The 12,245-nt window shown below is 41.4% G+C and overlaps 1 protein-coding gene across 1 annotated transcript in view; it reads left to right on the forward strand.

Annotated features, from left to right (window-relative positions):
* Window positions 1–7,844: 7,844 nt before the first annotated feature.
* Window positions 7,845–12,245, forward strand: part of FRYL (FRY like transcription coactivator) — a 205,934-nt gene continuing 201,533 nt past the window's right edge. The window contains exon 1 of the mRNA XM_081959286.1: window positions 7,845–7,986. The gene's annotated coding sequence lies outside the window, so the exon portion shown is untranslated. The remainder of the gene's footprint in view (window positions 7,987–12,245) is intronic.

A 12,245-nucleotide genomic window follows, 5' to 3' on the forward strand; every position in this document is an offset into this window, starting at 1 on the left:
GTCTTACCTATCTTTAAACCAAGATATTTCTTTATTTCACCAAGGTATTTTATTTTAAACCGCTTTTTTAATAGTGTAATAATCTCAATAGCCTTTTGCTCTGTTTTAGTAATCAATGCTATATCATCTGTAAACAATAGCAATAATGAAATCATACCATCGCTTTTTTGCTTAAATAAACAAGGATCAGCCATTCCAGCTTTAAAACCTATCCTTGCTAAATCCTTCACTATGCATTGATTCCATTCGTAGCCTGACTGTTTTAAACTATACAGACTCTTTTTTAGCTTCCAACAATTAGTGTTGCTATCAGTGTTTAACCCTTCAGGTTTCTTTAAATATATAGTATGTTGCAATGGTGCATGGAGATATGCTGTCTCAACATCTAAATGATTGATTGGACTACATATCCATGCTTAGCTGCCCAAACTAATGATGCACTTAATGTTGTAGCTTTTGAACTAGGTGCAAATACTTCATCATAGTCATTTGCTGACTGGTTGAAACCTTGAGCTACTAATCTATCTTTATGGGTAACAGTCCCATCTACACTAGTTTTAATCTTGTAAATCCATTTACATCCTATTACATTTTTACCTGGTGGTAACCTTACATTCTCATATACCTCCAGATCTTGTAAAGATTTCAGTTCCCTGTTCATTGCTGCTTTCCAAACTATTTGCTCCTCTTTAGGATACGTTGATAGTTCATGATACGTAGCAGGAACTTTATCTACTTGACACGCTATACTAGCTTGATATCTGTCAGGTATTCGTGTTACAAGGGTAGAACACCTAGGCAACTCAGGGCTCACCAGTGGACTCTCCTGTTGCGTCTGCTCAGGTTCTTCTAACTCCTCCTGACTTTGCACTTCCTCTTTAATTTTTATAGCTGGTCTTTCTATTTCATCACTAGGAAATACCTGGGTGTCTATAACTACGTCGTTGTTATATTCCAATTTATCCCAACCAACGGATTCAATAAATCGAGCACTAGCGCTACAGTATACTTTCATAGTGCCTTTTTCCCAGAATCTAAACGATCTATGATTGGCTTCGTAACCTATGAAAAATAACTGCCTAGCTCTATGTTATCCCTTCAGTCTTACTTGTGAGGGAATATGCACCAGTTGTTATATTAATTCACCAGTTGTTGTATTAACAATTGTTAATTAATTCACAGCAACCAATTACATCTCTCTAGCATTTAAAGTAACAGATACATTTGTTACAATCATGGCTTATATACATTGCCAAACCAAGATTAGGGTTACATCCCTAACAGAAGTGATTGACAGTTCTTTGCTCCAATGTATTTTTTTAAAAATGAGAGAATAAGAACCAAATTATACAGCCAGAATCCATCAAAGCTTCTTGTTAATTCCCGAGAGTATAATATCCCTCTTTATGTTGGTCCAATAGAGATCCTTATAGCTGTGTCAAACCTACACAATGCTATTATTATAGTGTAAACATAAATGTAATATAGTCACCTCACTTTTCAAATAAATCAAAAGGATACACTTTGACAGGTACACCCAGATGTACTTAGGTGATGAGTAAAGCTGCTCACTATTTATGAACTATTGCAAAAGAAGCATAATTCAAGCCATTTAAACTACTGGAATTACATGAAATTCCAAATATAAATACAAATCTAATAAGGAACCAGTTAGTGACGTACTTTCCAGAATATCTATAAATAGTATGAAAAAACAAAGCTGCAGGCAGATGTGGCTGATATGAGTAAGGAATGTCCTTTTCCAATAGTGGATTCACCATGCTAATTATGAGATTCGTATCCCGAGATTTTTCAGTTGAAATTTTTTGCTGCTCGCCTCAAAATATTACTACCAGCAATTTCCCCTAAATTTAATTTACCAAATCACCTGATTTGTTTATTTCATTTGCTTTGGTACATTTGTTCCCTTGAAGTTGCATACAGTAAGGCATTTTAAGCCATACTATTATCAAAATACCCTGAAGAACTGATTGTTCCCCCCAGGGCATTGGGTTGGAAGGTTTTATGACTCTATGGACTGTTTTTGATTTTTTAGGTTTTGAAGTGGCCTCTAGAGCAATATGTTTTATTATGTAATAGGTAAATGCACTTTGATTTTTTGGATAAAGATTAACAGAGTTGGAAGGGACCTTGTAGGTAATCCAGTCCAACCCTTTACCCTTTACCCAACCAAATTTGCTGTTTAAATCTGAATTGCTATAGAGCTATAGCTAAGGTAGCTATATAAATAATCTAATGAATAAATGAGACAAACTACATGCTTTAGGTATGAGAGCATAGTAAGATGAAGGAAGCAATATAAAATTGTTGGCAAGTTCTTCCAATAGCTGTTTTAGAAGGCCTATCTCACGTCAAAAAGGTAAAAAAATCAGAAGGAATCTGGTAGCAACCTTTGGCCACTAACACATTTTATTAAAATGCATACACGTTTGTGAGCTGTAGCATTATTACTATCTGTGTTTCTTTGCATAGAGAAAATACTTTCTTTTTTAAAAATAGTATTTGTTGGTTTCTTCTATTTTCACTTTTATTTTCAAAAAACTATTTCCATATTTTAATATTCTTATTCTGATTATTTCTTTTTATTTTAATTCTTCAATTTATTTATTTATTCTGCTTCTATAACTTATAAGTGAAATATGGGAGTTACCATGACAGGAATTTCTGCACTGCTAATGAAACAGTCACAGTGGTTTTGGGGTACGGTATCATCAATATGCTGATGATACCCAACTTTTCATCTCTACCCCAAACCACCCAAACGATGCCCTCGACGTGATGTCTCAATGCCTGGAGGCTTTGCGGATCTGGATGGGGAGGAACAGGCTCAAGCTCAAACCCTCCAAGACTGAGTGGCTGTGGTTTCCGTCATTCCAATTTGTACATCTTGTCCCATCTTTGACGATAGGGGGAGAAATTTTAGCCCCCTCAGAGAAGGCTCGCAATCTGGGAGTCCTCCTGGATACGCGGCTTAGTTTAGAAGAACACCTGATGGCTGTGACCAGGGGGGCCTTTTACCAGGTTCGCCTGGTACGTCAGTTGCGCCCCTTCCTGGATCGGGATGCTCTGTGCACAGTCACTCATGCCCTTGTCCTTTCTCGCCTGGACTACTGCAATGCTCTCTAGATGGGGCTGCCCTTGAAGAGCACCCGGAGGCTTCAGCTGGTCCAGAATGCGGCCGCGCGGGTTGTCATGGGGGTACCTAGGTGCTCCCATGTTACACCCCTTTTAGGCGGCCTGCACTGGTTGCCGGTTGTTTTCCGGTGCGATTCAAGGTATTAATTATGACATTTAAAGCGCTCCATGGCTTAGACCCAGGGTACCTGCGAGACCACCTACTGCCACCAGTAGCCTCCCACCGTCCAGTATGATCCCACAGAGTTGGCCTCCTTAGGGTGCCGTCGGCCAGACAGTGTCGGCTGGTGGCCCCCAGGGGGAGAGCCTTCTCTGTGGGAGCGCCTTCCCTCTGGAATGAGCTGCCCCTGGAGCTTCGCATAATCCCTGACCTCCGGTCTTTCCGACGCGCCCTAAAAAGTTGGCTTTTCCAGAAAGCCGGCCTGGCCTGTTAATTTTAACTTATTTTAAATGTATTGTCTTTTAAATTCGGTTTGTTTTTTTGGATATGTATTTAATTTTTTTTTTAACTTTTGGGATGTATTTTTTTTTAATGTTGTACGCCGCCCTGAGTCCTTTTGGAGAAGGGTGGCATATAAATCCAAACAAACAAACAAACCATTTCATTCATTGACAGAAAATTCTAGTGACAGATAAATAGCTGTACCCATTGTTTGTTTGTTTGTTTGTTTAAAGAATTTTATTGGTTTTTAAACATTTATTGGAAAATGCAAAGGGGTGCATAGAAAATTTTGGCAGCTCCCACGCTAGTGGTAGAAATCCCTCCAAATCTCACAATTTTTACAATATTAAAAACAAGATATAAAAGATAAGCAAAAAACAGAATCTTATTCTACATTGTATCACCATGTGTTCAATCATTTTTCCTTTGTCACTTTCTAGTATATCAACAATTACAAATATTTCAAATACTTTTATTTTTGTGACCTGAGCCTTTTCGATATTGCTCCTTCCTCCCTGTCCCCAGGTGGAGCCACACCCCCCCTCTCCTTCATATCTTATACCTTGCTACCCTTTTCACTACCTTCCCTGTGTTCGTCCTCTAGGAGAGAGAAATGTTTTTTAATGAAGGCTTCAGCCTCCTGCACTGTATTAATTCTAATCCTATTTCCCTCCCAAAAGATCAACATTCCCTCTGGCAATAACCATCTAAACCAAACTCCTTTATTGTATAATTTCTTTGATAAGGAGGAATACTTCCTCCTTCTTTCTCTTACCTTTTTCGGAATCTGCTTAAGAATGGTGATTTCTTCATCTTTATATTTTAGTGGTCTCTACCTTTGGGCCCCAAGCTCCTCATCCCTTGTGGTCCTCCTGAGAAATTTAACATGTACCTCCCTTGGAACATTAGGACTTCTAGCATATGCTGAATTAATCCTATAAACCAGGTCCATATCCCACCACAACTGTTCTTTGTCTCTCTTAATATATTCTGCTAAAATTGTACTCATAATATCCTTAAGATCTTCATTTTCTGTCTCTGGTAGGTTCTGGAATCTGAGAAAAAAGGACATTCGTTCAAATTCTATTTTTGCCATGAAGTTTTCTAATTCTACATTTCCCTTCTGGACTGCTTTAACCTCCTCCCCTAGCCCAGCTGGCCCCTCCTCCAACACCATAATTCTCTGTTTGTTTTCTGAAATATGATGTTGAACACCTCTGAGTTCATCTTTAAGATCTGTCACCTCTTTTTTCAACTCATTTTGACCCCTCATAATTTCTTGAAACATTTGGGTAACAGATAGCTCTTTCGGGCTCTCTCCAGACCCTTCTTGTTGTAACAATGAGGTAATTTTCGTTTGCTGCATGCTTGGACTGGAGGTGGCAGACGGAGGAGCCGAAAATGACTTGCCCGTTGGTGGTTTCTTAGGCCCCATTTGTCTAAGTTCAGAGATGTATATAAGTCCTTTACAAAGAAAATGGCATTGGCGGATTGCGCAGCTGTGCCAGTCCAAGGAGGCAGGCAAATCCGAAAGTGAAGAGTTAATTCTCTTTCACTGTTCCAAGACACCGAGGCAAGCTGTACCCATTGTTGATCCCAGTTCTTCCACCAATTGTTTCTGTTCATCTGTTCCCTCCCTAAAGATAATGCAAGGCAGAGGCTAACAGTCTTGCAGCTATCCAGGGATGACTACTTCCATACAGTATAGCTAATTTATACCAGTCTCATTCGTAGACCAAGTATGAAATAAACGCAACATTATGGGGACACAGAGAAAAAAATATTGCCAGGTCATGTTGGGACTATACTTAAGTGCAAGTGGGCAAATTGTCTATACTTACGAATGAACTGACAAAAGTTTTGTGACAAAACTTTCCTATGTCCTAGAACAGGGGTCGGCAACCTGCGTCTCTGGAGCCACATGTGGCTTTTTCACCCCTCTGCCGTGGCTTCCTGTCGCTCAAAATATGTGTCACAACCACCAATGAATGGCTCTTTGAATGCTTAAGGTTGCTGACCCACGTCCTAGAATCATGTAGCATTTATTTCATTTACCCTAATGTATCCAATAAATTGATAGTAATTTCCTTGGGTGCTCAGTGAAATAAATTATTAGGTGCTAGCTAGTCTAATCTGCCCTGCTTGTCTCACTGCCTTGATTGCCTAGCTCTTTACTCCTCTCTGACTCTTGTATATATTTAAAGGTTATTATCATTTTGGGAGGCAGCTATAAAACTTATGTACAAAGTCCAACTTAGTTTGCACATGACATTAAGCTGCTGATGAACAATTATTTAATAAAGATGCCACAGTTGGCTGGCCAGCTCAAAACCCTAATACATAAATCATGATTTACAAGATAGGGCACCTTGGTTCACCTTTCACATTAATTACTTGCTTTGGTTTTAGTTTACTGAGAGTGACATGTGAACCTTCCATTAGAAAGTAGAACTAGAAACTCAGAATGGAATACTACTTATTCTAATTGTGACAGTAGACTATTCTTCATAAAATATACACAGTTCCATTTTTATTTTGGTTACTAGCTGATAACCCGATGTGGTCCGGGTATTTACTTATAGGCGGAAAATGTCCGGACCAAACATAATTTGTAAAGTTGGATTTTCCCCCTTACTAGAGGAAGCCCCCTTGCGATTATGTGAAGCCATTACCATGACAACTCCACTGCGCTGTACAGTAGAATCCATTTTAAGGTACAACAGGCTGTATCTTAACAAAACACCCCCCAGGGGTGTTAGGGGTGTCTTACACCCACAGTATTTTTTTTTCCAGAGGGTAAGTCATCTGTGTAAAACATTTGCTTGAAATTGCCCAAGGCGTTCCAGAGTTATGCTGGAACACACACACACACACACACACACACACACACACACATCCATTTATAGATGGATGGATGAATAGAGATAGATAGATGATAGATAGATAGATAGATAGATAGATAGATAGATAGATAGATAGATAGATAGATGATAGATAGACAGTCCAATACTCAAATTCTTTGATGCAATGCAAAACAAAAACAACTATCAAAGTGGGATATGACTCATCAAGAAAGCTATTTAAAAGTTCAATACAATGGAAATTTGGTTAAGAATTTTGTGTGCTAGGAGAATAATAGGTGCTCATTAAATATGGACTGAATACAAAAGTATGCTGAAGTGGCTTAGTCAAGGATGAATTAATGAGCAAAACAGGTATCTGAAGAACAAGAGATCCTGAGAGAGGGGGAAGCCGGGCAAGGTGTAATTGAACAGAACAAATAAGGTTCTGTGCGTAAACCTAATAGAAGTCATGATAATTTGCAAGAAAATATGAAGAGTTTAATGAAACTTGTTTATATTTCCTTTCTTGCCTTTGATTTCTTTCAGAGTTTTGCATAAAATTGCTCTGTTGGATAAATAGGTAGGTAAGAAAGTATGTATATTGTAGTGGGGTTTTTTGTTTTTTGTTTTGCTGCAAAAGTGTAATACTGCAACTGCCCTGCAGAATTCGGCCAAAGAGGAGATAAATATCTGTAAAAAAAGAATGAAAACCAAGATAATTTACACTTTGCCTATCAGCAAGAACTATTGTTTAGCTGCAAATCAGTTAAGACATCTCTATTTTTTTTTAACATCAGTTTCTCAATCTTGGCAAATTTATGACGTATTGGACTACAACTCCCAGAATCCTCTAGCCGGCCTGCTCACCAGGGAATTCTGGAACTTTCAGGTGCGCCCGCCTTAAACTCGGCAAGGTTGAAAAAAGACTCCCTTTACAACAGGAGCTCGGGGGTCCCTTCACTGTTTCACGAGCCCGTGGACAGGCTGGTGAAGCTTAGGAGTGGCTTCCCTATTGACCAATGGCAGGGAAACGAAACGCGCCGAAATCACCAATGGCGACGAACATTGCCAATCCCTTCCGATACGATTGGGCGTCCGGGCGTCCCCGCCTTTTGTCTGCGGCTCTGGGCTGTCGAGACTCGCTCGGTCCCCACCACCAGCCAATCGGAACGCGGCGACGGAGGAGTAGCGCGTCTTCCGGCGAATGAGCGAGCGCGATGTTTATTCCTGTTTGAGAGAAGCCCGCCAATCGGGGAGGCGCCGGGGCGGGGAAACGGTGCTGGGCTGCCGAGAGAAAGAGAGAGGAAAGGAGCGAGGAGGATAAAAAAAAAAGCCCCCGCGAGCCTTCCCGTCGCTCTCGGACCCGCAAAGGACCCACCGCAGCAACAGGCGGCGCGAGGGGGGTGGCGGCCTTGCTGGTCGCCGGCATGGAGGGGGAGTCTCTGGGCTAAATCACCGAAGCATCCAACCACCCCTGGAGGAGGAGGAGGAGGAGAAGAAAGCGCCTTCTTTAGCTCGCAGGAGGACCGCCGCCACCGCCGCCAGGTAAGGCGCCACCTCAGCGGAGAGCACCTTCCAAAGGGGGCGGCCGTGGTGTTTGAGGGGAAACGGCGCCGCGATGGGGAAAGTCGGCCCACACCTGCTGAGGAGAGAGAGAAAGAGAGAGAGAATCACCCCGTAGGAGCCGGGAAAACATCGTCTCCCTCAGCTGCAGTCCGCCTCTTCCTCCTCCTCCTGCTGCGCGGCTTTTGTTCACAGGGCCGGCGGAGAGGGATTGCGGGGAGGGGTGGGGGGGGGAACGAAAGGTTGCCTTGAGGCCGTTATTTTGCCCCGCCCCTCCGTTGCCCCTAGAAACGGGAGGGGGATAGGGAGAAGCTCTCCCCTTCAGTCAGGCCAGCTGACCCCCCCCTCCCGCCTCACGGCGACTTCGCTCTGCAGGGCGCGTGCAGGTCCCTCTGTGACGGGTCGGCGCGAGCGTGTGAGGACGCCCCCGGGCCGATCCCTTTCGCTGCTTCTTAGACCGGGAGGCAGATGCCGCCCGCGAACTTTCTCCTCCCGGAGGGGTGAAGGGCAGGGTGGTGGTGGTTTGGATCCACGAGACGACTTTCTCTCTCCTCCCAGCTGGGTTCCTTCCCAATACCCTCCGCTCAACCCAACCCCCGCGCGCCCGAAGACACGCGTGTGAGGATGTGGGCGTGACCTTTCCTCGCTGGCCCGTCGATCCGGCTGCGGTCGCAAATCGCCTCGATTGCCGGCCACTCCCAAAACGGTGTCTTTTTTCTTCTTCTTTCCGGAGCGGAACGGCGGCAGCCCCCCCTCCCCCTTTCCCGTGGGACTGCGGTGGGTGGGTGGAAAGGAGCGTCCGAGAAGAGAAGGGCAGGTTTGACCGCCTGGCGTTGGGAGCGTGGGTACTGCGCGACACGTGTGGCGGGGAGAACAAGGGCTCTCTGTGGAGGGCGAACGGGAACGGCGGAGACAATGGGTCTTTCTTAACGTCAGCCGGCTCTTCTTCCACAGGCCTGTCTAGCGAAGAGTCTTTTTCTTTTGGAGAGGTCCTTGGTTCTCTCTCTCCCAGCTTGCTTGTCTTAACAGGTAACAGGATAACAGAGTTGGAAGGGACCTTGGAGGTCTTCTAGGCCAACCACCTGCTGAAGCAGGAGACATTATACCATTCTGGACAAATGGCTGCCTAATCTCTTCTTAAAAACCTCCAGTGATGAAGCATCCACAACTTCTGGTTCTTGCAGAGGTTTCATTACCCTGAGTAGGTAAGATCATCAGGGCTAGCAAGGAATGGGATTTGCTGTAGTTCATAGCCTGGTGGCTTCCCCTGCCAGTATTGGTCTTAGAGATTCCAATAAAGGAGAATGTTTATAGTGAAGGGTCCTTGGTGCGCTCTGAGCTTGCTTGTCTTTTTGCAGACATTTCATTACCCTAACTAGGCAACAGTCATGAGTTATAGTAAGGAATGGGGTTTTCTGTCAATTCATATTCTGGTGGCTTCCCCTGTCAGTGGGGATGGTCTTGGAAGTTCCAATAAAGGAGAATATTTGTAACTCAGGATTGACATCAGGGGTCCTTGTCAATAGGATATTTTATTACCCTAACTAGGTAGCAGTCATCAGGGCTAGTAAGGAGGGCTGTTTGCTATCAATTTATATTTTAGTGTCATGCCTGGGTGGGGGCGGTTTTAGGGATTCTTTGCTTGGGCTGTTTACTGATGGATCTTTGGCAGTTTCTTGACTGGGGTATCGCTTACTTGATTGTTGGTCCAAGTTAACCTTGGAGTTAATCTATGATGATCTGGGTTCTGATGACTGGTGGAGAGGTGCTGGGGTATTCTTTGTTCTCTTTTGGGCTGATTGATTGTCTCTTTTGCATTGTCTATAGATGTTGTTAATGTCTATGTGTCTATTGATTCTTTTTAAAAAAATTTTTTGTTAAAGCTGCAGGGACAAGGCATGACTCATTCTAAAAAAAGACCCGGCAATCTTTAGGGTTTGGGTGCGATTTGTTTTGGGTCTTGGTGTGTAGTACAAGGATACAGAAGATGCTAATTGTGACAAGTGGAAATGAAATGTTTTAGCAAACACTCCTCTATTCCTCCCCCTCAACTGAGTTTATTCCTTCCTCAGTAAATAGACATTTATTGCAGTTATTGCATAAATAGACACTCAGAGCAAATTTTATAGGAAATATATGTTCTAATAAACTGGCAGCTGTCTGCAACTCACCTGTAGGAGAGACTTGAAGATTTCCAAATATGGACTCAAAGCTTGGTTCCAGATTGTTTGTTTCTCATCTGTGATGCTACCATTTAGTGGAAATGCTGTTCTCTCTGTAGAACTTATTCACAGTTAGAAACTTTAAGATGTCTATTACTGGCATTACAGTTCTTGTTTTGATATTGAAATGATGTATGGGTAGTAATATATGAACAAATTGTAATAAGAGGTGGGGTTTATTTTTTTTTATTTTTTTTTGTAATAAAATTTTTATTGGTTTTTCAAAATTTATAGGGAAAAGGGTAAATGGACAGGTATACAAATTTTGGCAGTTGCAAAATGTGAGAGGCACCCCTCCCTCCATACCCATAGCATACATTTATATATAATGCATTAGTATATAATTGATTATAATCAGCATATTAGTTCTATTATTAAATTCGGGTTTATTTTCTTGAAGTCTTTGCTTCTTTCACCTAGAGAAGAAAATGTTTGAAATTGTTGGTGCTTTATATTTCTTCATAGATTTGCTTAGGATAGGAGTTGCTGGCATATTTTCTCTGACAGCTCTTGTATGGTGTATTTCTTATGAGAAGAAATATGATGTCTTCTGTCCCCCACCCTACCTTGCCTTCAGTTTAATGATGCCCTGATGTTTTGCTTTTATTTCTTATGGGAAGAAAGATTGGAATTCTAGTACAGTAAGATCTGGAGACTGCACATTAGATAATTGTTTTAAAGTGGATTGGTATATAATACACACACACACACACACAGAGGTGGTGTTATAGACAATTTATTTGGACTGAGCAAATTTTCCTTTCCACATTATGTTACTATATTACAGCGCTCTTACTGCAGTTGTAACTACAGTAAGCTATAAAATAGCCTTCCAGAATCTCAAAAAGTAACAGAAGTACTAAAAACAATAGCAAGGATCAAATCCAGAGATGCATTGGTTGGATATTGTTAACACTAATTGATACAGTGTTTTTATAGCTATGAAATGATACAGACATTACATTTATAGTAAGACATTCTGGTTTTTAGGGTGATACTTACCAATATATGAGGAGTTATTTTTAGTTGACAAAAAACAATGTGAACAATATAGTTTCAAAAAGGAAAATGGAAGTAGGGCGAATAAACCTTTTTGTATTGTTTGTACAGCTGTTCGTCACTTAACAACCACTTGTTCAATGACATTTAAACTTAGCAATGGCTCTAAATGTGTGTTACTTCAGACAGTCTGGTAGTTACAACAATTGCAGCGGCCTTGCAATCACGTGATTATGATCTAGGTTCTCAGTGACTGGCTCACAATTACAATGCAGTGTCCCACAGTCATGTGATTGCCATTTGTGACCCTCATTGTTGGTTTCTAACAAAGACAATGGGAAAGCTGGCAGGAGGTCACAAATGGTGACCACATGTCATCACACTTAACATCTTTGCTTAAGGATGACAAATGGGAGTGCTGTTGCTAAACAATGTGGTGACGTGATGTCACGTTTTACGGCTGTGTTACTTAGCAATAAAAAATCAAGTTCTAATCACCATCATCAACTTGAGTGCTACCTATTTATTGCATTTAAATAGTCTTTCAGCTATTGTCATAATAACTTATTAATTTAGTATGCCATCATAAAGTGATATATACTACTTTCAAGCATGTTGCCATACATATAACTTGACAGTTATTTTCAAATTAACTCTATTTTATATTTCTTATTGGAACATCAAATCACCCCAGGACCCAACTCCATAACCATCATAAATATGAGCCAGTTGCCAAGCACCTGAATTTTGATCATGGGATGCTACAACAGTTGAGTGTGAAAACCAGTCATAAGTCACTTTTTTCATTGCCATTGTAACTTCAAACAATCACAAAATGAATGAATATAAATGAAGAACTTACTTGTTTCCTATTTTCCTGCTATTTACTTTCCTAATATTTGTCTCATATCCTTTAACAGTTCTAAATTTTGAGTCTGCTCTAGATATTAGCATTAACTTTTGCTTACATATTTTCCTGTATTCATGTTGGTGCAATTATTTATAAAATCATTACAAATG

Source organism: Natrix helvetica, assembly GCF_964273705.1.
Source record: "Natrix helvetica genome assembly, chromosome: 7".
In the NCBI taxonomy this organism is placed as follows: domain Eukaryota; kingdom Metazoa; phylum Chordata; class Lepidosauria; order Squamata; family Natricidae; genus Natrix; species Natrix helvetica.